At 37.8% G+C, this 24812-nt stretch overlaps 1 protein-coding gene across 3 annotated transcripts in view; it reads left to right on the top strand.

The window, feature by feature from the left end:
• The window catches only part of MICU2 (mitochondrial calcium uptake 2), a 143950-nt gene that overhangs the window by 47992 nt on the left and 71146 nt on the right, over positions 1-24812 (top strand). The gene's annotated exons all lie outside the window — the stretch shown is intronic.

The raw sequence follows: 24812 nt of genomic DNA, 5'->3' as shown, positions 1-24812 counted from the left end.
TTTTGCTGTCTGTAAAATATGAGGTGTGGGGTTTTATTCCCCTCAGTCAATCAAGATAAGATCCTATTGAATCTACCAATTAACCTCTCCGCAAAAATGGTAGAGGCACGTGCTGTGGTGAGAACTAAGTGCAATTACAGAATAAAGATGGTGTTGTATAACAGAACTTGGGGGTTTTATTGTGCATTTCAGTGTCCTGAAACAACTGAAAGAACTTTTAGAGTCATATCACTACATTATATACGTATAAGGGAAGTCTAAGTTATGACTGACTAGTAGTTATAATTCAGGCAATTTTCTGAGTCTGATTTTGTGGCTTTAATGTTCAACAAACTGGACTGTTTGAAAATATTGCCACTGGAAGGATGAAAAATATTTACACTATAAAATGTAGTTATTAGAAAGGCAAAGTAGCCCAAATGCTAGAAATTGAGTGCAAAGCTGAAGAGTTGAGGAGATGACGCTAAACAAAACATTCAGCACAATTCACGATCTTAGCTGTCATTCACCTGGAGGGAAGTTGGGCAGCTCTGAATGTTAAAGGATAAAGTCCTTCCTAAACTGTATCTATGTAAATAAAAAAAAAAAAAAAGGAGGAAAGGTAGTTGCCTGATATGAAAGACAAGTCTAGAGGATGTCTCCTCGTTTGAAAGTTTGAACAGTGTGATTGATAACAATAGTGCAAAGAATGGGAGTAGGGTTCATATAAAAAGAGGAGCTGTGTCTGAGTCATTTCAGGTATAAGAAGATGGGTCGACATCCAAGAGTGGCTATCAGAGACTGGGACTGAGCTGTTGGTTGAATTAGTCAAGGCCAGTGGCAGAAAGGTAATTTATGCATCATCAGTATACCGTGATGTTTGAAGACACAATAGAGAAAGAGCAGCTCGAGCTTTTAACAAAATAAGAGTGGAGGGACCTGGTAATTCTGCAGTGACAGAGGAGAGGAAGTGCCTGCCTTGCCTGTATCAAACAGAGCTTACCACGTGCTGCAGGCCCAGTTAGTACTGAGCAAGGCATTTCGAACTCTGAGACTTTTCCAAGCCCCCCAACTTGGCCTTTGCTTACAGAACAGCCATTATTTATGTAGCTTTTTATCACTCTGTACCTTGTCCACCTATCCTGCTTTGTCAAAAATGTTAATGCATCATTGATATGAAAATAGTTGTGTGGTAAAAGCAGTGTTTAGGAAAAAAGGCCACTTCATGTTAAGATTCAGTTAAGAAACCTTTTCATTGGTTGTGTGTCTTGCTGCCTTTTGGGATATGATTTGTATCTCCAAAGAGTAACCAGTCTATTAAAACCCACATTTCTCTTTCAAGAATACTTTGTTATGATAATTGCATTCTGTTTAGTTTTGGCAGCTTAATTCTTTTTGTTGAAGCATCACACTACAAACCTGTATTTTCCATGCGTTAGTACACTGTTTTAGACAAAAGGCAATTTTAGGCTATGACCAGATCCTTGCGTAAGAGAATCTAAATGTTCAAATCAAATGAGAAGACAGATTCCAGTTCTTAAATACTATGCTTAAAAATCCTTTGTTCCATTGTAAGCTGTGTTCAGTCCCTACTCTTTCATTTAGTCCTTCCAGTTAAAGACCTGTGAGTAACTCTGCTAGGTTGTTGATTCTGCTTGTTCTTAAGGCAAAAGTTGTAGGTTAGGCTTGCCACACTAAAAGAAAACTTTTGGGAGCCTCATTTGTTGCTTTTTCATCCTGACTGGAGATTGATTTAGTTGTCTTTAGGATTACTTTCGTCTATGAGCAGAGGAGCGTAATCTGTGTCAGGGATATACGGATTCTTCATTACAGTGATAGTTTCATCTTACACGGATAACATAATTGACAAACAGTTTTTCTGTTGACACGTACAGAAAGATTTTACCATTTTCTTCCTAAATATAATTTTGCCTACGATAGTAGGTACTTACTGGTGTATTAGCTGAGGGTATAGCTGTGTTTTGTCCGCTTTTTCATGTGACATCTTGATCACACAAGGTGTTCCTCAGATCTCATGAAAATGAAGGATGACTGAAGAGTAGTTGCTCTGAACAGAATGTTAAAATGTCAGTTAGACAAATTAAGATAAAAGGGTGGTTGGTACCTGCAGGGCAGAGGGACATCTTGACAGGGAGAGTGTTACTGGCTGGCTTTGAACAGAGAAGCAAGCAGTGAGTTACACCTATGGCTAACACAACCACAGATGTGTGGAGGACTGTAAGAATCATAAGTGTTGATATTAACATTGTTCTATTTAGTGTACAGTGAAATTATAAGCTTTAGTTTGCGAGCTCATCTTCTGGAAATATTTTATAAGTGTCCTTTGAAGTTCAAGACTGAACGGTCAGGGATGGAGGGGCTCTGCGTTAGGATTTTTTTGTTTTGAGAAATGGTGTGCTGGCAACTGGCTGTCTCTATTTTCATTTGTGTGAGTTTGTTCTCCTGTGCATTGGTTAGTGATTTTATTTTATGGTCTCCATGAAATCAGTTGTTGCATTTGTTATGTACTTATATAGGACTGTACTGGGAGGTATTTATAGTTATTGTGTAGACAGTGACAAGGATGGTTATTTCTTGCAAGGTCTTGTTCCATTCCACAAACCACTGGAGATTTGCTACCGATAATGAGTTAGGTAAGGCTAAAGAAGTCATAAGAATGGGGTTTGGAAAACACACCTTTCATTATACACCCTTTTCCAAGTATGTATTGGTTGTTCTCTGATGCTTTTTGCCCTGTATGGTTTCCAGCATGGGGCAGTTTGACAGGTAGGGACACGTTTGCAGAACATGAGGCAGAAATCTTCTTGTACTGCAGGATGTTACTATGCAATATCTGTGTCCTCTTCAAATACAAGATCTTTTCCTGCTGGGATTATTTTTGTTGGGCAGAACTTATCATAGGGCTGGTTAGGGTGTAGTGAGTGGCTCTACTCAGAGCAGAAGTGATAAAGTTGCTAGTTTTACGTAAGCAAGTGTGTTGGGCTGTGGGCTCTTTGCTTGTGGTAGCAAGCTGTTGTATTTTGCGTGTCTGGTTTGGTGACTAGGAAGCTCATCTTAGAGCAGGACTGTATCAGAGCATGATTTGGTGAAGGTAGGAGGTTGATGTCTTTGCAGTAGAAAACCATGAGGAGGTTTGTGGTTTTGATTCAGGTGATGGAGAGTGTCATTTTGTGTGTACTCGCTATAGTGTAATTTTGCTAGTGCAGTTACCTAGAAAGTCATTCTTGATGTTATCCATCAAGAAAAAGCATATTGCAGGTTTGTTCAGGAGTCTGTGGTTTAATGAAAAAGACTGTTGTTAATCTTTGATTGGACTACTGATTTCTCTGCCTTAGGGGATGTGAAAAATGGCTTTTGCAGATGTGATAATAGAAGAGGACAATGGCTTGGCAGGAAGGCTTGGATGCCAAGAAGGTGACTCCCACCCATGAGTTGCACTTGCACTAATGCAGTGGAAACCATAAAATAACTCCAATTTTCTGAGCCCTGCTGGAGATAAGCTGTGTAGCAGTTTATTTTATTAAAATCTGAAATTAAAAGAAAAAATGGCAGTGTATTTCCCATCAGTTGCGTACTCTGCTGTTGTTTGAAATGCCTTTAGCATAATCCCTTTCTTGCTAACTCTGAAGGTCTACCTTTTGTTTCCTGTCTATTCAGTGAAGGTTAGGTTAAGTTGCAAGGCTTCTCTTACTTCTAGCATTGCTTTCCAATTAATCAGTATTGAACAAGATTACAGCCACTGATTCTGCTCTTGTATAGTTTCAGGTATGAAGTAACCTCTAATAAAGATTTAAATACTGGTAACTATGAAGCTCAGAACAGGTGAACTTTATTAACAGATATTTTACTTTTTTCAGCTATCAAATTAGATTAATGCTTTTATAGCTTTAGATCAAGTACTGATTTTTTTTTTTTAATTACTTTGTAAATAGCTGTTAGAGTTGAGCTTTTCTGAAACCTTTTGTGAGTGTCTAAAGACTAATAATCACAGAAATTTTTAAAATAGCTAGCTGGCTTATTTCTGGCATGCTTTCTTTTGCAGATGGCTTTTGAAAACACTCTGTATTTAAAACCCTAGCATGGATTTAGAATGGCTTTGAAATAGTTTTCAAGGTGGCAGAATAGAAAGAGTGTGACATGACTACTTAATCTCTAGCTGGGGCCAAGGGTTCTTTTTACATAATCCCATCATTCTCACGATATGTTAATGCAATGGATGGAGTAACTGACCAACGGTTGCAAGAAAAAATTTACAGTAAACCAACCCCCATAATTTGGGACTGTAGTATGCAAGAAGTTGTTTCTGAGGAGCCTTGTTATTGGTGAATTTAAATGCACTTGTCCTTTTTTATTATTTCCTTTTTTTGTTACAGATGACAATTAGGCTAACATTGTTTTAAAGATGAAATGTATATATATAGCATTCGTGTTCCATCCACTAATTTTTACAACTTGGTAGCATAAACTGAATCATCAACAGGCTGTAAAATGAGAACACCTATTTCATTTAGTGTGTTGCATCTGCTGTTTCACCATAAACAAAACAAAATACTTATTTTCTAATGCAATTTTTACTATAAGCTGAAGTGTAAAATACTTAATTTTACAAATTTGTACGTTGGCATTCCCTTTAGTTCTGTTTCATAAATGTTTGGTTTGGTACAAAAGTCTACACTGTAATTTTCACTACACCTCAATCTTGGCAAACTTTTAATAAAGTTTGTCAGATCGTTTCTGTGTATCTAAGTCAAGATCTGTAGGTTGAAAATTGTCTAAAGAAAAGAAATCCATGTGAACCTTAGAAATCAATTTTACAAAGGTGATTGAGTTTGTGCTTTTCCTTTAAAGATCAAACTTCCTGTAATAATTCCCATATAATCCCTGTGTAGTTAAATAGCACAGTAGTCATAACATGCTTGAAATGTATGCAAGGCATCAGCCCAAAAGTTTAACTCTTAATAACAGAAGGATCAAAGAACTTCACTGACACAATTTTATTTTAAAATAAAACATGATACAGACATAAATGTTAGTGTGAGTAAAAGGCTTTTTTAGCATGCATTTGGATATTTTATATTGTAGATTAAAACCCAGGTCTCCTTGTCTCAGACACAGAAAGAATCTCACACACCTTCATTGTCATAAAACAAATGTTGTTCCAGTTTGTTCACCAGTTGATGGGTCTGTGCTGGAGAACGTTGCTTCTGAGGAGAGGGAGATGATCTGGGACATGCAGCTTCTTTCCCTCTGTCTAAAAATAAAGTGTGTATGTTTGAAAGTGTGCTTTGATGTCTTAAAAAAAGTTCTTGTAATTGAGGGATCTTGTATGTTTTTAACTTGCCATGTAACTCAATAATTAAGTAAACTTCCTTTGGAAGCAAGTGTTGCTGTAGGGTACTGAAAATAATGGAAGCTACAATATGCCATTAGTAATTTGAGTGAATTATAAAGACAGCTCGGTGGCTTTTTCCTGTACTGAAATTTGTCTTTAGAGAGCCGGTTGTGTGGGCTTACATGGTTGGCTTCTGGTCTTTAGACAACTCCTGCTAAGATGAACTAATTCACAAAACTACTTAAAGAAACTGACTTTAACCAGTGTCCTTTTTTGGTTCACTAAAAGTGAGATGATATGTTTGTAGGAAGTTTGCATCCACTTCTCACAAGCTGTTGTTCCAAAACATCAACTTATGAAATAGCTTCTGCTGTGGTGAGATATATTTTGTCCTGATTCTTAGAGATCTTAAATTTGTAGAAGTGTTCCACACCATTAGACACTCTTTCCTTTTCAAACTAATGCAGTGTCAAGTGGACATTTTAATATTTAAATTAAATACTTCCTATCAAACATTCAGAAAGCCAACTTTCAATATTGAGCATGGGAACTGATCAATCAGTGCAGAGTCACTCTACTGTTGATGACAAGCAGAATTTTTTTTCCTTTGTTTTACAAAAGAATATATAGCATATGCAGTGTGATTAATTGCCAGGTTTTGTAGTTTTATAAGTTTCTGTTCTGCTAGAGCACAGTCTATTATTCTTATAGATAGTGGTAGTGTGTGAAAAGAGTCTTAACAACTCCAGGTAAAAAATTATTTGCAAGGAAGGGAGGAAAGGATGTGAATAGCTTGGGGTTCTTTATTTGAAATTACACTATGGTTTTTGATATGTTCAAGGAATCACAGTAGTGTCTGTCAGGCACGAGTCTGATTTTTATTTTTAATTTTCCAAGCTGGGGCTTTGTCTGCATGTCAATTTTCCTCTCATAGTGTGTTTGAAAAATAGCTATTATTATTCACTTATACTTACCTTAGCTTCTTATATTCTTCAGAGGCAGCACACTGGTATGTGACCATCAGAACTTATTTTTTTAGTAATTTTTTTCTGCTTGCAGGAGATTGAAAATGTTTCGAGCTCATCTGGGAGAGGCACTGTGCCTGTGAGGTGTGCTGCTTCTCTGACTCCTCCAGAGCCCCTTTTCATCACAGAGCCCCTCTCCCCCACCTTGGGCAGTTAGCCTCATGCTTCTGCCCATCCTCATTGCCTGCTTCCACATAAGACCATCTCCTGCCTAACTCTGATCCAGGATTTGGAAAGCCTTAAGATAAGTGTGCAAGAGGAGAGGGGCCTTCTCAGTTCTTACAGTATCTCTTACTAACAGGGTTCAATCCATCCCTGAGAGGTTTTTTCCCTCTTGTTTTATAAACAAAACATTCTGTCTTAGGATGTTACGACAATAACTTTTTATATTTCTGTTCACAAATTTAGGAGAAACTGCAAATGTCATGAGATCTTCAGTGTTATAGATGAGAAAGCCTATTGGGCAAGTAATTCCTTGGGAGGAATGAAATTAATAAAATAGAAGAAAATACGTTATGGAGTTTCTGATACACAGTATTTGCCTGCATCTTCTGTGAACCGCTGGTAGACTGGGATCAGTTTCTTGTCACAGAACAGGAGAATGATCAAAGTGGGGCCTGCAATGCTTGTAAAATCTGCTGTCCCGCCACAGCTGAAACCAGTGGCATGAGAGTGTTGGTGTGAGCTCTCACTGGTCAGCTGCACAGGCAGATTTCCACATTTCCAAGGGGCACATGGAGGTGCGCTGCCTTCTTTACTATGCCACTATGTATGAAGTTCACTTACTTGAATTTTTAAAAAATTAATCTTTCGGGCAGGATATTATGCTGGTTTGATAGGTTTTTTTAAAAAAAAATTCAAATTTTAATTAGTCGAACTATACAGTCATTTGGAGTAATTCACAGTTGGTGACCAGGCCCTTAGAAGCTGATAAAGCATGCTGGCTCTTTTGTAATGTAACAGTAATAGAAGCTAAATTAATCCAGCAACGTGGATTTTCGTTTTCATTTTTCAATTTAATATTTAACATATGAGATACATAAAAAGAGATTCTGTGTTCAGTATAACAGATACATATATATTTGTCTTCTTTTCTCTCAAGTAAAGTGGACTCTCTTTAGTATCCCAGCATAGTATATTCCTGTTTTTCTAGTAGGTCAAAAAGACATGCAGCAACTTTTCCATAGTTAACAGAAATTACACAGATAATGTTTTGTGTAATAGGGAAGCTGAGATAAAGCTTTCTAAGACACCAGAGAGAAACCCTACTTGGAGAAGTGAGATGACAGGATAGGCCCCTTCATTTCCTAAGCAGGAAGATGGATAGAGAAAAAACTCAGCATAGCACAGGGTCTGGGCATTTTAAAGGATTGTGCAGATAATGTGTAACATGAAACTGTTTCATTTGTATTCTGAGAGAAACCCAGAGGTGATCAAAACTGCTAACACAATGAGTTTTGTTAAATTTATTAGAAAAAAGTAAGAGCCCTTAAGACTGCTTTGAAGTTTTGCTCGCACACAGTATAGCATCGTGATAGCCATCAGGTATAATTGGGACAAAAGGGACTTTGATCTTCTTGTCTTTCCAGAGCGGACCACCTTTTGAGGCAGGATCTCAGCTCTTCTAGTTTAACAGATGCTCAGAGGAGGGATTAGCTTCAAATTTATTTCCAGATTATGCTTTCTTATTTCAGACTTTGTGCATTGTAACTGCATTGTCAGTTTTGTAATTGAAGACTTAACTCTTTGCAGCAATAAAATTTACACTTTTCTGCTTTGGTTGCACAACAATTTAATAAAAAAGCTGTTTTAGAGAAACATAATATATGACTGATGATGTAGCAGAATCTCCCCAGTTTAGAAGAACTGAAATAGCTGCCTGACATGTATGCCCACTCTCAAAGTACTAGATGCAAAACTCAGCAACATTCATTTTCACGTTCTCAGCACTCATGCTCGGGGTCGTATCTATCAGACATGGTCTGTTCTTACCTTTCCTATGACAGAGTGAAATTTTCCTTGTTGAAGTTTATGAGAAATGTTTGCTTTCCTTTTTGCTGTAATAAAACAATCAAGTAATGACCTGCCAGTGTCTTGTAATATATACTCCACTATATGAAGGATTCTCAAAATTCATACCAGTGGAAACCCTGATACCAGTAGCCTTAGGAGGAGGTTCTGGCTTTGTGCTGGTGTGTGAGCATCCGCAAGGGGAACTTGTTGCTCCATGTCATCAGCAACCTACCCTTCAAATTCAGGACTACAAACTCATATGCCTGTATTTACCCTGATTTGTTGATGGGTGGTAGCTGCCATTGTGAAAAAGCTTCACCTACGTACTTCAGATGGTCGACCTACCACTTGTGCTGTATGCCTGTCAGGTTGGGCCTATGCTGAGGTAAATGAGTTGATTCGGCATTTAAAGATTTTACCATGATGCCAACAGATTTCAAATATATAGCTCACTTTCTGTTAGAAGTCTCACTCCCTAGCACTGCCCTAAGTTGCAAGTGGATGCAGACAGAGAGGCTTATGATAGTACATCTCTTCCTGAAAACGTCTCGATACCACTTCTTGTAGCTGATCTTTATTTCCTCCTCAGCATGTTTCCTTTACCCTAGCAGCTTCTTGTATCTTATAGTGTGAGGGTTACCCAAGATTTATTTTCAAGTACTGATACCATTTGAGTGTGTAAAGTATTGTTTACAGCTCCAGATAAAGTTCTTTGAAATGAAGTTTCAAAGCTGTATTGTCACAGCTTGTTAGTGTGTTCAAACAGTAAAACGTTTATTACATTTTAAGTAGCAATTTGTTGCAAAGGACATGATATAACACTGTCTCAATCTTTTCAGCTGAAGAGTCAAAGCACCTTTTCCATAGATCACACAGGAACTCTATAGTATTCATTTCTATCTCTTATGAGTGTGAAGAAAGTCTCAAAATATAAACATAAGCAATGGTCTGCTTATCTTTCATTTTTCTAGATTTTCTGAAACCATAAATCTGCAGGAATGGTTGTTCTTTTATGTTCATTTAAATGAAGTGCTGAATGCTGAAAATACACGTGTGGGTGATAAGTATGTGGTTGCTGATCAAAGTGAGTAGAGAGAGTGCAAGTCCTGTAATGATTCAGGTGGGTTTTTGTTATAAAGTCCCCAGGAGCCCCAGGCTTAATCATGCAAGATAATTGTACTTTGAACACGTGTAAATTCCCCCTGTGTTTTCCATTTTGACTTTTTTTCAGATGCACCTAGTGGTTCATGAAAAGATAAGCAAAGGACTAGGCTTGATGATCGAAGAGGTCGTTTCCAGTCCTATATGTTCCTTATTGTTCTGTTTCTCTCCACTGTTACATTTTTCTTTTTTTTCCTCCTTTGCTAGAAATGCCTCAGATCGAATGGAGATTCCCCTTCCCCTCCCTGTTCTTACCTAACTGAGCTCCTTGGGTTCTTTGCGGGGGGGTCGGGGGAGGGTAGGGGTGGGAGGGTGGTTAAGGCAGAGATGTGCTTGCAAATCATTATGCTAAACAAAGAAGGAGTTCCTCTCCAGTTTTTCACCCATTATAAAATGTTAATTGGCTACAGAAAAGAATTTTAACCCAATGAGCGTGTCAGTCTTAGCTCTGTCCCTTGGGACTTTGGAAGATGATATGCTTTCTGCACTACGCACAGCCTGTCAGATTTTAAAATAGGAAAATGCATTGTCATTATCAAAAATTAACTAAAAAGGAAACAAAATATGCTATTCACAATAATCATTATGGTGCATCGTAATCATCGTAATACATGCTCTCCAATGAAAAAGCACTTACATAGGAAGTATGCTTTGATGAAGTTGGTTGTACTTTTAGAGGCTTGGTAGATGGCAATGTCCTGCTAAGTGAGGTGTTTCAAATCCAGTTTTTTGCTTTCAACAGCATCCTATTTAAAGCAGTTGATTCCTTACCAAATAAGCCGTTAGTGCATCTATTTTGGTAGTGACATAGGTGTAACAGCAAAATGTTGTCACTGCATTTTCAGATACCATTGGAGTGCTCTCACTCAATAGCTGGGCCTGAAAAATCCCTTAAGTCAGTCATAAGTGAAGCTGGAAATCTGTACAGTGACTTTGTTCGTAGTTACAAAATCACAGTGTGAAACAGCGGGTGCAACCCAGTGTCTGCACTTTGCATGGTTTCTACTACAGGTTAGACTGTAAGTCCCACTGGACAGTGAGCAGTGGTACCACCTGTCTGCCAGTGGGTCTCCCTTCCTTTCATTGCCTGGGCCCCTGGGGTGCAGTGATCTTGAGTGCAATGGCAGGCTGTGATTGTGTCAGTCCACTGATATCTTCAAATTTGGAAGGACAATCATCATCATCATCTGTGTATTCTGCTGAGATGTGTTTTTACAGTGGTATAATGGGTCATATTCACACTTCCAGCTACCCAGTCAAAACCAAAACATTTAGTCATCAAGCACATTGCTTAGAGTTGCAGCTGATGGCCGTGATAGAGAGTTGTGTTTACTCTGAGTTCCAGACAAATCAGGTAAAATAATAAAAATAACGACAACATTTTAGTCCAAGACTGGGAATATTTATGAGCAAGCATCTGAGGGAAAAGAATTACAAAAGAGCAAATGACCTACTATTTCATTTGAAGAAAAAAAAAATTATATCTTGACCACTATGATTTATTTTAGACTTGTAGAAAATAGAGCATGTATATGATCTTAATAGTAAAACAAAACAAACCTTTCCGAAAAATCGAAACTGTTTTTCTCTGGATAATGAATGTAGGAATGAATGCAAGATTTTCTGATGGTTTTTGATAACTTTGGGATTAGAAAAGTAGAGGACAACATTAATTCCTGATATAATTCCTTTGTTTTTTGACCAAACTGATCCCTAATTGAGTAGTGCTTGCTTCTAGGATGCATCCTTAATGTACACTTCCATAAAGAAAAGCAAAACTAGTTTTTAATGTGGGAGCAGGTTGGAATAGGCATTTCTCATTTTATTCTCTGCCTGCAGAGCTACAACTGCTGTGGTTGCTGTGAACTCGGTATTCTAGGCTTTTTCCTGAGTTATGTCAAGAAAGTGATGGCGCTTGTGATTCTTATTTTCCTCAACGAAGTCTTCCTGCCTTTCCCAGCAGTTGGAGTTATTCATGTGAGCCGTAAGCTACATATGAATGTTATTGCCAACCTCTGTGCTCTGTCCCATTCTTTACTACACCTGGTTAGCAAGGAGTTAAGACAGACATAGATTGATGAGAGGGTAAATCAGATTTTAGGTGTCTGAATACTATGAGGAGACACATTTTTCTTTCCTGAAGCAGGAAGAGTGTAAGGTAACAGTGTTCTCACTCTTTAGGCTGGATCTGGGAATATCATGGCGACATGGGCAGCAGTCTGTGGACGGTGTTCTGGGGTCTTTGAGCTTAGGACCGGTCTGTCATCCCAGTCATACCTTGCTTAATTATCGTTCAACATCCAAAGAGAAATTTAATCTAATCTCAGACTAATTAACTTTTCCTTTTTTGCTGCAGTGGACAGAAATGACTGGCTCTACCTCCTCTCCTTACACTTAATTTTCCGAGAAAGAAATTTATATCTACCTTTCTCTAGTAAGGCTTCTGCCTCAGTATGGCTTTCAGCTCCTTTTTGGGAATTCTTGCACTTTTATTTAGCACCATAATTCATTTTAAAAGTGGGACTAATGCAACACTTCAGTGCCCCTGCCAGAGGAAATGGTCTTTGCAGTTTTGTAAACTGAGAGGGAGAGAAAAGGAGATGTTAACCAGTCAACTACTCTGTTCATTGGTGTTCTGTATTATAAAGGATGGTTGAACTTCATCTATTTGGAGATAACTTATACTTAATGGTTTCTAATAAAACACTGAAGTGTTGGCTTGTATTTAAAAAACAAGACCAAAAAACCCCTACTTGAAATAAAAAAAAAAAATGCAGGAGAGAACTCCTTCATCAAATATCAGGCAATTGACAAGAATTATAGTCAGGTGGCTCAGATTCTGTAGCCTTAATGGATTTCTGGCAGAAACCATAAGTAATAATTAAAGAAAAAAGCCTCTGAAGTTATTTTATTCAGTCTGTTTAAGCACAGACTGCTATTTTAAATTTCTATAAATAAAAGCAGAGCGCATTTAATTTGGGAGTTGAAGATTACTATGCTGCAGCATTTTTGCAGGGTAGTTAGAACTAGCGTGTTGCCAAATACTGATGCTCCACTGCATGCAGTCTTCAAAGCTAATATCCCGCACCGTTTTTGTCAGCACATCAGTACAAGTTTATATTAAGTTTCCAATTAACTAGTATTTGTTCTTTTAAAATCATTTTCTTGTAATGCCACAAGAATGGCAATGCAGACATATCAGTTATGGTTCTTTAAAACGTATCTTTGATAGTCTCAAGTGTAAAACTACAACAGTGATATTGTTTTATGAAAGAGGAATTAATGGCAAAGAACAGGGATTGGATGGAAGAAATCATGGAAACCTGTAAGTTCTGTTAAAGCTTTCTCTGAGCTGATAGCACAGCAAGTAACAGGTGCTGTAGCACTGGTAAAATGTTCCCTGACTTGATAGCCTGAAGAGTAGCAGGTGTGTCAGCTTTGTTCTTTTATGCTGGAAGAAAAGGGTGATTATATAGTGATGCTGGAGGCTTTTAGCTACTGAGTTCAGTAGACCTACCCATTGAGGTAGAATGTGGTAGAGCATCATTTAAAATAGGAGTTGTAACTCTGCAAGCACATTTGTTGCACTAATGCAATACAGAGTTCTGCATCAAGCTTCCAGAGTTTAAAATTCATGAGGAAGTGGCAGTTTAGGATTTTCTTTAGAGGAGGAGCAAATGTACAGGCAGATTGGGCTGTATGAGTGCTAGCAATTTGTGATTTATCTGCTCTTCCTGCTTATACACACTGAGCTGGTCAATATTCTGAGTTGCTGTTGGTGTCAGATGAGCAGAGACTCCTTTAACATTACATCAGTAGCATAATTAGGAAGGAAATTAAAATATATTAAATATTACTAAAAGTTGCCTTATAACACACAGTGTTGTTGTTTTAAGTTCTGATAGTTTTCTTGCAACTAGAATCTGGAAACAGCTGTTGGGTATATCTTAAATAGGTAGAGTGTGTGGATGTTTGGTGAACCTAGTTCCCACCTCAAGGGTTCACAAGAACAAACCACGAATGTGTCACAGATCCCAGACAGAATATTGCTGACTATTCAAGACTGCATATTGAACTTCAGGTAAGTGTGATTTGAAGTGGCAGGATTACATTTGGGAATATAAAAGGGGTTTTTTTTTGTGGCAGGTTTTTTTCATGGCAGCTGTATGAAGCTGCTCAGAAGCGTGGAGTGTTCGAAGTAGTCCCAGCAGAGATGGATTATTGGAAAAATGCAAGTGAGGTGGGCAAAGCTGCCTGAGAGATTGCAAAACCATATGATAAATTATACTGATCACATGCATATGGCCCCCATATAAGTAATATATATTTGTGCACAGAGATTTATCCTCCCCACCACCTTTTTTTTTGGTAGTAAAATTCAGAGCAGTGAATTAGGAACGATATAATAGATATAAAAGGATTTAGAACTGTTTAGGTGACTGGGCCAACAGCTGGCAAATGCAGTTCACTGTGGAAAAATGTAAAATAATTAGTCTGGGAGCAAGAAACCAAAGGAAACACAGTGTGTGCTGCAATGGAACAATCATTCAGCACACTGACTAGGAAAGGATTTGAAGGTTATTGTGGAAAAATCATTGAAACCATGAGGCTTGTGCACAGCTGCAAGAACGTAAGTTACTAGGTTGTATCAGAGGGATAAAATACAAAATAAGAGGCGATACAGTTACAGAAGCATTAGGCTCCATCTGAAATACTGTATATAGTATTGGTCGCTGTGCCACACAGGGAAGATATTGTCTGAGAAAGAGTGCAAAAGCAGTAACAAAGGTAAGTATTTTATGTGTAAAGATTAGGGAAGATAATCTAGTAAAATGGATATATATATCCTTTTCTTTGTGCAAGATTAAAAATTAGGAGTAATCTTAAAAATGAGGAAATAAAAATGGACAACGTAGAACTGCATAGAAAGAGTGGTAAGGATCTATAAATAAATAATTTCAGAAAGTGTGTTGGTCTACAGAATATACATAAATTCTATAGACTTCGTAAAGAGAATTAAAGGGAATGACAGTGATAAAGCTGTGATTGAGTTTTTAAATTTGAAGGCAGGCATGTTAAGATGTTTTTCCTTCCCTCCCCTCTTAAAGGTTTGTGACTTGGTTGACCATAGTTTTCAGACTTATTACAGCTTGTAACTGGGAGGGGAACACACAGTTTGTATCTATGAATTACGCTTCTGTGTCTGCTAAGACTGTTTATAAGTACATTGGGAGCACCCAGATTCTTCATGCTGTGTATTAGGAATATCATGTTCATTCTGCCTGTGATTTTCTCTATTTCAAGGTCCTGCAACTAGAAGTTAAGGCTGACTGTTTAGTGCCACTGCAACACCATTTCAGGATAATGATGCACTTACACAGTATGCCATAGGTTTGGAAATGTGTTTTAGAGCGTTTGCTGTTTTGTCACCTTGCTTCTTCCATTAAAAAAAATTGGGGGCGAGAAAGCCAAGCATATTAAAGAATATGGCGTTCAGAGCTTATGCAAGTGGTAAAATTATAGTTAAGATGAGAAAATATGCTAAAGTAATTAAGCCATTTTAAGTAATAAAACTCCCTTTTTTTTTTCAGGATTTGGCACTTGGCTGGGTGGGGTGCTTAGCTCTTTTTTTTTTTTTTTTTTTCCCCCCTTAATGCTTAGCTAGCTGTTGCAGGAGCAGAAGGACACCATGTGAATAATATAAGGGATAACTCCATAGATGTCAGTTCTGTGGAGAAAATTGCTCCACAGATCTGAACTTGCCTATCTGCATCTTTGGATCTAAACCGAATGCAGTGGGTCACTGGGCTGACGTTTGAGAAAGCAACTTGTCAAACTTGGTGTAAATTGTTAACTCCTCCTGGGAACCTTTTCCATTTTGATACCCTGCTTTGAAAATGTTGGAGTTATTTGGTCCCAGCTGCTTCTCTGTTGTCATAGGGCTGTGGCAATGACAGTTCTCCTGCAGTCTTTGTGTTCAATGTGCTGGGGCCATTTCTCTCTCAAGACTTCTGTGGAGGTAAAAACAGCCCAGCACTCAATATTTGGTGTTGTGATTCTACTTTTTAGGTAGATACTCATGAGACTGGAATAGACTACCTCCAAGGCAGGCACCCAAATTCCATATACATTACATATACATTACGAAGGGAGTGGAGGAGCTCAGAAGGTGAATTACAAAGCCCGGGAGCTTTGTAGACTGGAAAATTAAACCAGTGTGAATGGCAGTAGGGTTTCTGCCTGTTAATTCTGAATGATAATTTAGTGCAAGTTGGAAGGTAGCCTCTCATTAAAGCAAGTCGCTGAACGTTGGTTAGTATCATACTTCTGTGAAAGGCAGCTGACCCTTTCTTCTCAGCTCCCCCTGACTTCCAGACCCCCAAAGAGCCTGCCGTACACATACTGCTGACATGTAGCAGTATGTGTGCGTGTTAAAAGAGATCATGTGGGGTCATGGAGCAGCCTCATCCCACAGTATTATGCAAGTCCTGCCATGTGTGTCAGCAAAGATCTGACTGGGTGCTGCTCTGATTGCTGGGGTGTGACAATGCCTCTTCACTTGTCTCAGTTGGGGTGGAGTGGCATAGGCACAGACATTGACTTGTTTATGGCAAGGCAAATTTAGGTGGCTCCTAACAGCATGCACAAACAGAACATGAAGGACTTCAGAAATAAAATAGCAATCTTGCCATCTGCAGTATAAAGGCCTCTCTTCAGATTTTCCTCATAGGTCGTGGTTTCTAGACATACTTATTACATTCAGTTTTATTTCCCTTTCCGTTTCCATCATCCAAGTCACTGATGAAAATATTGGTTAGAACAGGGCTTAGGGCATGTGTGTGATAGCTCCTAAACTGCCAGCATAGTCCTCAAAGATAACCCAAATATATTGCCCTTTTGTGCTTAATGCTGACGCAGACACTCACTTCGTGTATGTCATAAAGAAGGTTCTTTGTGACATTATCATCTGTATCATAAGCAAGGTGTCACTTCTGCAGTAAAAAGCTGATTTTGACTTTCCTATAGGCTGAGCAGTTTGCTTCCCAGTGTTGTTCGTCTGCTATGTTGGCAATCTGCTTTTAATCATCTGACCAGGACCTGTCAGCAGATTAGTTTGTCAATGGGAAAAACTTGGTGCTGCATATTAAGACAGTCTCGATAACCAGATCGTATTTACAGAGGCTTCATATATACAAATATTTCATTTGGGGATTGAATTAATATTAACCAAATTCCTGCTACATTTTCTCCTCTCATTCTTTAGACTAGCAACTTTTACAATACGGATTTCTAAGTACAGGCAAAATCACTTTAAAGCAGGTCATTAAAAGCTATGTGACTTGCCAGAAGCAAAGTCAAGCCAGTGCTACCTTTTTTAATTGGTCAGTGTCTTTAATGGTTTGTAATGATGGGACAGCGAATCAGGCATGGTCTGAGAGGGAATTGCCTGCAACATCTCCTGTAGGAGGCTCCACAAAAAGAGCCAACTGGCTTTATTTGAATAAAAGCTAGAAACTTAAATACAGAAAATGCAAGCAACTAGGGGAGACAAAACAAAGGTATTTGTACACAGATGTCTGTCTTCTGGGTCCTTGAAAATGGGTCCTTGCTTTCAACAAGCTTTATTACCAAGGGGCAGCAAGCTCTGCCTCTTCTCTCCTTAGTCCTGAGGAAGGTCTATCCAAATGGCAATATCCATGCTGTTTTGCACTACTCTAACTACACTTCAAAATGTCTCTGGCCAGCAAGAATTTCCTACATGAAGAGTTGAGCCCTTCTGGAAAAGTGTTATTCTGTTCATGCTGTTGGAGGCACAGTGCTGAAACTGCTTTTTTATCTAAAGTTCCCCTGGTGAGAGTGTCTTGGTACCCCAGAATGTAGTTGAAGCCTTGCAGAAGTCTACTATAAACTGGTACTGTGTGAGAGACTCATGCTGCTATACTCATCTGCATTTACATACCTTTAGATACCTAACTGAGGAACTTGTAAGTCACTCTGACATCAGTGGGAAGAAGCAGTCTCCTGCTGAGGGTCTCTGCAGTTTAGATACCAAAAATGTATTTTGTTATTAAACCCTTCCCAATTAGTGGTTGAATTCAGGAAAAAATCTAAATCAAAGATATCTTTTAAAATGTTAATCTTGAATAATTAAATATAAGAAGCCCCATTTTCAACCACGTTGCTTTTGACCTACTTTTGAAAGCAATGTCACTTCAGATTGTTTCCAAGAGCTAGAGAAGAGTGGCATACATAATCATTAGACCCAGGTCTGAAGAGCATCAGATGTTACTTTAAAACAGTTTGGCAATCATAAAACTGTTCTAGCTGGATCAATGAGATCAATGACGTGTGAGAAAATAGATCAGTTTTGAGTAAAACCATGTTAGTTTAATCTGAAATGTGCAGCTGCAGTTTTGGAGAAAACAAAATATATAGCAAGCACAATGCTTTTATTCAGCTTAAACTTCAAGCATTTTTTCTCCAGCTATCAATTTACAGTTTAAGATAATGGATTTTGGCAGTGTACAGAGCTATTAAGTAATGTTTATTAAAATGGATAAGAAAGGACTTAAGAGGTGGCCTGTAAAAGAGAATTTTTAAAGGACTGGCTAGTGGAATAAAGAAACAGCATTTTCTCCTAGAAGTAAAGTTTTATGTCCCTGGGTAGGTCATTAATGAAAAAGATTTTGGTGATATCATCTTATTATTTAGTACAGTTTGTGAAGTGGTATGGAAACTGTACTTATGGAGGGTTTTTTTCACCTCTACTGTGAAGCTGAAAAACTTATGTGTTGTTAAACATCTATCCTGGAGAGAGAAATAATCAACTCAACGTTTTACCTCAGTCACAAAACTGGCATATAACTTGACATGAACTTGACATTCCCAGGGTCTATTATCCGTTGTGCAATTCTTCACAATAGGCAATAGATGAGTGAAACTTCATGCCAAAAGTCATTAAAGTCACTAAAAGTTTGCATGGACTCAAGGAGATGTTGGGTAAGTGCCAGAAAGTGATATAACCGAAGACTGTTAAACACACAGAAACCACATCTAGCTCAGGATGTCCCTGAGCTCAAAGTAGATTAATACTGAGAGAATATTTTTATTCCTTCCTGAGTATTTGCTTATGGCCAATGTTTGAATTGATGAAGACACACTGCCATTAGATTTTAAGTAAAACATCTGACTCATTCAGATGCTCTAACCTTGCAGCCACAGACCAGGAGGAAGGAGAAGGGATGTTGGATGCGGTGGACCTTTGGTCTGACCCACTGCAGTCATTCCTCCATTCTTCTGAGACCACCTCTGACCAAATTCAGAAAGGCATTTAAATGCTTTCTAAATACTTTCAAGATAGGGCTAGACATAGATTTCCCCATTAAAAAAAAAAATCTAAATATTACTCAATTTACCAACCAGTTTTTATTTGGGCTGACTTCTATTCTTACTCTCATTTTTACAAGCAATAACGTTAAGACACGGTGACATCCAGGCTAGCTATGGAGTTTATGCAGCCCTGTATATCTGCTTGCAGTAAGGGGTACCCTGGGACCCTGTTCTTCCTTGCAGTTCTTCCCCAGAGGTCACCTGCCTAAATGCAAGTGCTGGCAAGGACAGTTTGAGCTTGTCTGAGACAATACCATAGAAACAGACGTAAGCAATGTGCGTTTCTCTTTCATTGTCATTCAAAATGAACAAGGTGTTTCCTAAGCCCAGCAAGAACAACCCTGCAACTAGTTTCTACCCATCTCACTAGTGGCTTCAATGCTGATTTCTGACACCACCCCCACCCCCAAACTGTTTTCAGGTTTGGTGCCTGCAGAACAAACAGCATCTCCCTATTCTTGGCCAATATGAGGCACCTTTGATCTTCTGACATTAAGAAGCAGGAGTCTTAGGTGGGCAGAGGGAAGGACATGACAAAACTGGGTATATCGTCCTCTTTTTTCCTTTCTTCTTCCATTCAGTTGCCTGGCAAATGTGGCAGACCAGCAGATTTAACAGAACGAGCATCTCTGCCAGTTGGTCTCAAGAGCCTAGTGTTTGATGATATTTGCCTCAAGTTCTTGTGCAGACTGAGACTGTATTTATTGATGACCTTAATGGAGGAGCATTTGGCTTCCTATTTTAAATCTTAAAAAGACAAATCTGTCGTGGAATGTGAGATTGAGCACCAGTTAGCCTTACCTCCCTTCATTTATTTTTTTCCAGTAAGTAGATGGTTGGGAAAACAGGGAAGAGAGTGGTGCGGAGAAATAAACTTACTTGAAGTGAGTTACATTGTAAAACCTTTAGCTAAGGTGTTCCATCTGTCCAAAATTAATTCCTCCCTTAGTAATAAGACAATTAACAAAAGCCAGAGTTGGATTTGAGGAACTGTTTGGTGGTGTTGTTAATAACATACTGATTGCATTATCACATTTTAGTATTGTGAAAAAGAGATGGTATTACTGGCTTGGATAAATGTATAATATCCCTATTTTTAACATTAAGCCTATTCTGCATTTTTATGGTTGTTCCAGCTAGCCTGGTATTTGCTTTTAACCTCTTCTGGGCTCCTTCTCTGTCGTCCTGAAGTTTTGTGGCAAACGGTGAATTAGCACACGAAAGTCATTCTCTCTGAAAAGGTATTGCGGAGAATTTCAGCAGTCTCTTGAATTAACAGATATGTTTAGCATGGTAAATATTCTGTCTTCATTGGTTGTGTGAGTTATTTCCAGTGTAAGTTTTCTAAGACTTTAACAAATCAGTGGAAGATTCAATATGTTCTTTTATTTAGTGCATGTTCGAATAGGTGTCTAGCTATAGATCCAGAATGAATCTGTTTTTTGAGGATGATGGTTAGTACTAGCTAGAAATCTAGTCATCTATTTGTACTTCTAAATTGTGAATTACAGTGCTCACTAGTGAATCTTCTCAAGCAGAGCAGGGGAAAATTAATATGCATTATTTTTAGTAATTACTGTAAACATTTACAACTAAGCGGTCTGTCTTTGAAAAATGTAGGTGTTCCTGAGGTCTTAGGATGTCTGAAAATTATTTTTTTGTTAAAAGAGGTTGGAGTCTAGCATTAGAGTTGGAATATAGCATTCATTTGACTCAATCTCATTTTTATCCCTCTTGAATTAAATGCTGTAGTAAAAAAATTTCACAAAAGAAGTCCAAGATAAAGATAATCTTAAAAACTTCGAAGAGGAGGAGAAGAGAGAATTACATCAGATGGAGCTCTGGACCTCCCAAAGAAATTTCATGTTTGTCCTAATAGTCTGCTTCCAAGAATATGGCAGCTTTGATAAATGAAGCAACAATGATAACCACGGAGGTCTTCAAAAAGAAAATCAGCAGATGTTTGATGACCTGCTTAAATGGTACTACAACCTCTACAACAGCCATTTTAGGTGCAGCCAGGATGACTGAAAACAACTTTATCTCTGGCACAGAGGAATGTAGCACAGAAAAATGGATGACCTACCAGGTACAGGTTTTTCCTAGATTCAGATGCTGAACAGAAGAAAGTTGCAGTGCGGCACTGTGACCTTGCAGTCTCGCTGAAGGTGCAGCAGTGATGGGCTTTGAAGGCAGGTTTGAGAAAACATACTTGAACTTTAATTACAGAAGGAAGGTTCAAAATTAGAGGGTGGAATTTATAAACACTAGTAAAAAATGAAGGGTTGTTACAACTCTGCTGTAATCAGGAATACACTGGTTTTATGCGCTGTAATGGCTCCAGTTAAAATAACTGTTTGTCAGTGTTACCTTATTCACAGTGTTTCATATTGAATACATTTCAACTTTCAGGATAACTGTTATTGAAAGAACTAAATGTAAAAGGGATTTTTAAAATTCCTCTGTTGTAAATCTAATGTCCTGGACAATCATCTCCTTGATGCCCAGTTTAGAGGTAGGAACACTTTTCTCTTCGCAAATAAAGTGTGTGTACAAATTAATGAATTCAGGCTTCTGTTGCCTGCTGTTGGTGCCCTTAACTTTTTCTTATCTGTCCTGTTTTCTGTGGGTTTTCTGTAAAAGGCTGTAAAAAACTGATTTTAAAAGTTCTGATCTACAAAGCAATCTGCTGGAACTTTTAAGACCATTCTTACCACTTTTGAGTATGATGCATTTTACAGTATACTGAAAACTTAAAATACTACACAAATCTTTGAGTAAATAATGCATGCTTCGTTCAAAGTAAATATGTTGTTTTTGAATAAGCAGAATTCTAGATTTCTGAATTCTTGTTTGGAGTACTTTGAGTTTATTGTGAATGTTTTAGTTTTGGAAAAGGATACTGATGAAAGTGTTCAATTAGAAAATGGGAATATCAAAATTAAGGTAAAACTTTCATTGTGGTTCCTTGTTTTATAGACAATAAGTGGCACAGCAGAACCGTGCATTATACAGGTTTCTTAGCTGTCTCTCTTCATCCAGTCTTTCCATGTTTGATCTCTGTCAAACGAAAATGCTTTAGAAGAAAAATTCTGCATAGGTAGAAAGTTTAAAAAAATAAGCAGGACTAGGAAATATACGTCTGGTCATTGGTAAATATATTGTGTTTTAAGACACGTAAGTTTTACACGTAACATTGTCACAAGATCATTGACTCCTACAGAAGACAAATCATTTGTTTAGAAGTGAAGTCAGCAGCTTTATGGAGAAATAAATATAATTTTACAACATAATTACAGTATAAACATTGCTTGTGGTTGCAATTACTTTGTTGTTATTGTTGTATTAATCTTACAGGACATATGGATGTTTGTTTCAGGTCTCTCCTGGGACCTGCTAAATCCTCTGAGTGTAACTCTGACCCCTCTTCTAAAGAGCTTAACTTGTTAGCCATTTTTCATCTATGTGACTAAACCTTTAATAAATAAGAGAAAAAAGGAAAGCTTTAAAGAGATTCTGTTTTCTTTCTTTTACATGTTGTTATTGTATGATTAATTCACCTCTGTGGAAGTTTTATGTAATAGTGTTAGTTCACAGTATTTAAAAGTGAAGAATTTCACACTTCCCAGATGCTGTTCAATTCTTTGGGAGGTTTGGTTCTGGTAGTCTTTCTATGGTAACCTAATCAGTTAACTCCCCGTCACTTACAGCACCTTTTTAAGCACCAGGCTCTCTGAGAACTGAGAAAACGTCTTGGTGTAACCTAGGTAATAATGGGGTTTAAATCTGATAGACTTTCTGTAGAGTTAAGAGTGTACAGTGAAATTCAGCTAAGTGTTTATTTGTTTATTTTATTTTCAGTTTGGTTGCTTATGCACGAACCGGGAGCATATCTGCCCCCGACCCCCGCCATTCTCTCGTTTCTTTTTGCCATTTGCATGTGGCTTTAACTTGGAAAATGTTGTTACAAAAGGGCTGGAGAAAAGCTTAAAAAACATTTCACCACCACCACCCTGGAAATTTTCAAGCTTCTGGGGGAGTAGTAATGTGATTAGTTCTGTAATGTTCACATTATCACTGAAGGGAATACTGTTCAGTAATATAAATGAAGTACTTTTTCTGAACACAGTTTTCCTGTCTTTCCAGGAATCGGTCACATCTAGGGTTCTTATATATTTGTTCTTAAGGGAATAATATGTTTTGAGTATTGCCTACTATTTTGGCTTTTCTTTATTTTAAACAGTTAATTTTTTAGTTTTAATTTTCAAAATTTCAGAATATTTCTAGCAAGCGCGTGTGTAGTTGCATGCCCTCCTTTGTTGTGTTTTGGTTTTGGATTTAAAAAACATAAACAAAAAAACCCAAACCAAACCAAACAAAAAACCCAAACCCTAACAAACCCCAAAAACCAAAAAATAAACCCACCCCAAAAAACAACCACAAACTGAAAAATTCCTAATTCCTTTACCAGTAAATGTTTTTATGTAGCTATGCTGTGTAAAGCCATCATACCAGTGTACAGCTGACATGTACATTGGTATGGAGAACTGTGATACTGTTACATACATGTGTGGATTAAAACAAGAGCCTTAAAGTACCACCTTGCAGATCTAGTGACCAAGGAGATCTCTTTTTCCATGACGAATAATTTCAGGGCTCCTGTCTCAGTTGAGCACCAACCAACAGAAATTTCTTCCAAAATTCACCACATTTTTTAACTATCTGAGTTTTCTTTATGTCAAAGCCTTCAAAAAGGGAGACACTGAAATTTGGATAAACTCATAACAAGTTTTTTTTTAAAGTATTTTTAGGCTGACTAAATAGAAGCACTCATTTACAGAGACTGATGACAGCTAGCACATATGATGCTTGCATATTTAGGATTGTCATCTTCTTTCTTCATTCTCTGATAGTATAATGGAAGCATTTTTAAGCCTCACGTAGGCATTCTGTTTGGCTTCATTTGAGTTGTATTTACTCTTCTATAGAGGAACATCGTTCTTAGTCCAGGAAGATGAAATCACAGATATTTCTGTTTTGGGGGTTCTCGCCCTTGGTAGAGAAGAAGTTGTTAAGACCATAGGGTCTGCCACTGTATGGTTGGTTTTGATCAGTGCTGTGTTAGCCTGGTTGGCAACTGCGACACAGTGTATTTCTTGTAATGCAATGCCAGTATTGTGATGAAAATTCTCTGGCAGGGCAAGTCCAAAGTACCTAGGTTAAAAATTAACAGGATTCGCATTTTAATGTGTAATTATATTTGGCATGCAGTGTGTTTCAATGAGTGATACTGCAATCTAAGGGTGTTCTACATCTACTTTTATGGAAGGCACTGTGCATTCAGCCACTGTTTAAAACATTTTGGATGTGCAAACATGTTAACAATAGCACTTAAACAAGATTGGTATTCTGAAACGTGTTTCGAAAACAAGAGAGCGACAGTCTTGTCTGATGACAGGGAGGCAGTTTCTTTTGGAGTGTTTCCCTTGAAGCACATAACATTGTCTGTAAAATACCATGCCAGTGTAATGCCTTTTCAGGAGTGCTTTTGGCATGTTGTTGCAAACATAGTGTGTGTATAACTATTGGAAGTGTATGTAACCATTGACAAAGCACTTTGAAGTTGTTTTAAAAAGCTTATAACACCGATTCTGTTACATTTCTGGTATTCATTTTTTGTTTGGTTTTTTTTTTTTTTTTAAACTTTTCTCTTTCTATTATCACTAAACTCCCTGCTATCTTAATTCCCACTCCATTGTATTTACCACTTCTTGCTCAGCCCTTCACAGGTTATGGTAGCCATCTTCTGTCTAGTCTCTTTTATCCATACATGGACATGGGTATGTTTAAATCTGCACAACCATTAAATGCTAACATAATGCATCTGTTTA

The sequence above is a fragment of the Phalacrocorax aristotelis genome, chromosome 1, assembly GCF_949628215.1.
Source record: "Phalacrocorax aristotelis chromosome 1, bGulAri2.1, whole genome shotgun sequence".
NCBI lineage: Eukaryota > Metazoa > Chordata > Aves > Suliformes > Phalacrocoracidae > Phalacrocorax > Phalacrocorax aristotelis.
This window is presented reverse-complemented; position numbering and strand designations above follow the sequence as displayed.